This window comes from Cynoglossus semilaevis, chromosome 3, assembly GCF_000523025.1.
Source record: "Cynoglossus semilaevis isolate Cse_v1.0 chromosome 3, Cse_v1.0, whole genome shotgun sequence".
Classification (NCBI taxonomy): domain Eukaryota; kingdom Metazoa; phylum Chordata; class Actinopteri; order Pleuronectiformes; family Cynoglossidae; genus Cynoglossus; species Cynoglossus semilaevis.
In genome coordinates, this window is record NC_024309.1 from 12836515 (window position 1) to 12839562 (window position 3048).

The window sequence follows — 3048 nt, forward strand, 5'->3', positions numbered from 1 at the left end:
GGGGGTGTAATGGAGATGAAGCTTGAGAGATTGAGGTGAAGAGAGAGCTCTGGCTTGAACAAGATCCTGACGATAATTTGGGGGTGAGAAAAAAAGGGCAACAGAGAGAGAAGTGTAGATTTGTGTATGTGTAAAAGCAGAACAGGAGATAGAGGGTTGAGTAGCGAGAGACTGATGGGGGAGAGACGGGGGGGCATGGCCTGGATTTGATGTGATAGCTTGTTTACTTTCTTCACTCCGGCCCTGAATTGTGACGGACAGAGAGAGTTACGGAGTAATTTTAATCCAGTGGCTTTAATGAGAAGTCCAGCGGAGCCCGACGCTCTACTGTAACTCCATTTATTGGGCCACTTCATTAAGTCCTGCTCCCCGGGTGCCTGGGAGTCACCAAGGTGCCTCCTTAAAGGGGGAGGTTACTTAAAGTCAGGCAATTGTGTTGTGGACAGGGCGCTCAGGGGCAAGGCATTACTGCCCATTACATCCTGACCTAACTCAGCAACACTGCCACTTCTCATTTCATCTGTGTGTGTGTGTGTGTGAGGAGTAGCTGCTGGTTCCAGACCAGTGAAGCTTTCGGGGGTTGGAGGGGTCACAGTGGGGCTCGGGGGGGTCAGGGTCTGAAATAGAGAGTTCAAAAGCTGCAGAAGAAAAGTCAAAAAGGCTGTAGAGCATGGAGAGGATTTCTTTGTGCGCCGGAGCTCAGGAGGCTCAGGAAGCAGGGAGGAGTGGAGCAGACGGGGGAGGAAAAACTCACCCTCACCCAAATTCAAAAACCAAAACCTCAGCATGGGTACGTTATTAGCTAATATTTATGGTGTTGTTGACTTTTCCTTATGTGAGTCTGTGAAATTAAAGATAAAATGAATCGTCCACATTCCCAGGTAATCAAATTAACTATAATTGGTCCTCCCAGATTTTCAACCAATTAAAAAAATAATTGCATTACAGTTTAACCTTAGTTAAAAACTAAGTGGTTGAAACTGTCTTTAAAGACAGAAAATAAATACTAACAAACACTTGAAAACGGCAGAAAAAATTCATCTCATGAATCACTAAACTGAAGTTAATAGATAGAATTTAAAAAGTCTAATTGATGACTCAATATTAATTAATATTAATATTGCAAAATTAATTGCAACCTAGTTACAAAACTAGAACTTAACTTAGCTTTTCTTTTGTATTTTTTTTTACTTGAAGTAATACTATATTCAAAGATCTGGTTGTTTTCGATCAGTGAACGTAATAAATTAAACACAGAACGATGATGGATCGTTTGTCTCCGTTGGTCCTCGGGTCTTGACTCCGCCCAGTGGAACCTGTGATCTCTGATAAGACCACTGCTGTGAAAACACTTCCTCCTGGCCCCAGGTGTTGAGGACATGTCCGTGTCCCCTAAGGCGGCGGTCCCATTTTGTCTGATTGAACCCAGTACCGGAGCTCAATCCCCCTGAGCTCCAGCGGTCTGAAGGTCAGCAGCACAAGAGGGCTCCCCTAAAACCCTCTGCTTCCCCCTCGTTCCCTTCCTCCCTCGGCTGCTTTGAACCGCGGGGCCTGCGGCATCTGTCGCCACCCCTGCGCCGCGAGCTGTAAAGAGCCACTGGCTCCTGTTCTGGTTTCTGTTTCCAGCACGCACACTTCATTTTCACACACACCTTGGTCCAGCGGCGGCGGCGGCGGCGGCAGTTCCTCTCTATGAGGGCTTTGTCACCTCCTAAATTCATCCCAGGTGTGTGTGCGTGTGTGTGTCTGCGTCCGTGATGGAGAGGGGGCCCTCGGTCTTTGTGCTGCGCTTGCACAGTGCAGCGCGCCATGCAGCAGACAGCCAGGTAAATCCGATTACTCTTGGCGCTGCTGTGTGTCAGTGCTTAATGTGCCTAAATGCGATGGCACCTGCAGCCTCCCCGCACCTGGCCGCCGTGTTTCAAGAATGGCGGCGAAGCTGCGGGGATTGTGGGAGTTGAACAACAGGAAGAGGAGTAACGGAGGGGGAGGTGAGTTGTTGTGATCATCAGGGGTCTACGCTCCGGCTTAATCTCACTATTCACCCAGACGTGTTTGTCCCCCCCCCCAAACAACTCCGCTCTCGTCTACGGTCCTAAGACTGTGTTTACTCTACACCCACTTCGGCGCAGAAAAGGAAGAGACGCTAAGGAAACGTTGGCCCATTGTTAGCATTAGCTAATCGCGGTGTTGCCTGAGTCTTAGCCGATTTTCTTGGGCAAACACCGGATAAGGAGTCCATATCCTTCTTACCACAACACTAATACACAGAGCTTTGCTGTGGGATGAGGAGAAAAGCATTGAAATGGGGATTAATGAGAACAAAATTGTTGATCTTTTTCCCTTTTTTTTTTTTTTTTAAGATCTTAATTGTTCGGAAATTTGAATAGGATGTGCAGCATTGACATCTGTTTGCATTGTACGCCGATTAGCCGGTCAGCGGTCCAGCTGCAGCAACAGCGTCTTGGAAAACAATCCTCTTCGTTTAAGTGTTGTTTCTTCTTCACTTCCTTCTTAGTCTGACTGATCACCTCCTCAGAGGGACTTAAAGACTTCCTCGTCCACTTTAAAAAACAAAAAGTTCACGTTTAGGGAGAAACTGAGGATTTTCTTCATTTTTGTCACTGACTTCACTAGAGGAAAAACTGCAAAAAACAAATGCCCTTCTGTAAACAACCAAATATTCAAAATGGGATTAATTCAACTTGTAAACTACAAGAAATGTACGACTAAACTATATTAACATTATTTGGAAAAATTCTGCATTTAAATTAGATGATTTTTGCTTCAAATTTGTTCAAATTTTGCTGTTTTTAGCTGGAATATTTTGACTCGTACTATGTCTTTGTTAGCAGTTAGCAAGTAAGTTAGTGTGAACCAAAATAAGGGTAAGTACGTGCCCATGAGGTTCAATATATTCCCAGTCCTCTGAGCCAGGCTAAAATTGACGACGCCACGTGAGTCACGTGTTCTAGGACGGGGACACGAAGCCATGGCCTGAACCTGCCGCAGCGTTTTATGAAGTGATGGTGATTGGAGGGTGGGGGG

General features: G+C 46.0%; 1 protein-coding gene across 3 annotated transcripts in view; it reads left to right on the top strand.

Annotated features, from left to right (window-relative positions):
• gli3 (GLI family zinc finger 3) overlaps positions 1-3048 on the top strand; it is a 114406-nt gene that overhangs the window by 44995 nt on the left and 66363 nt on the right. The gene's annotated exons all lie outside the window — the stretch shown is intronic.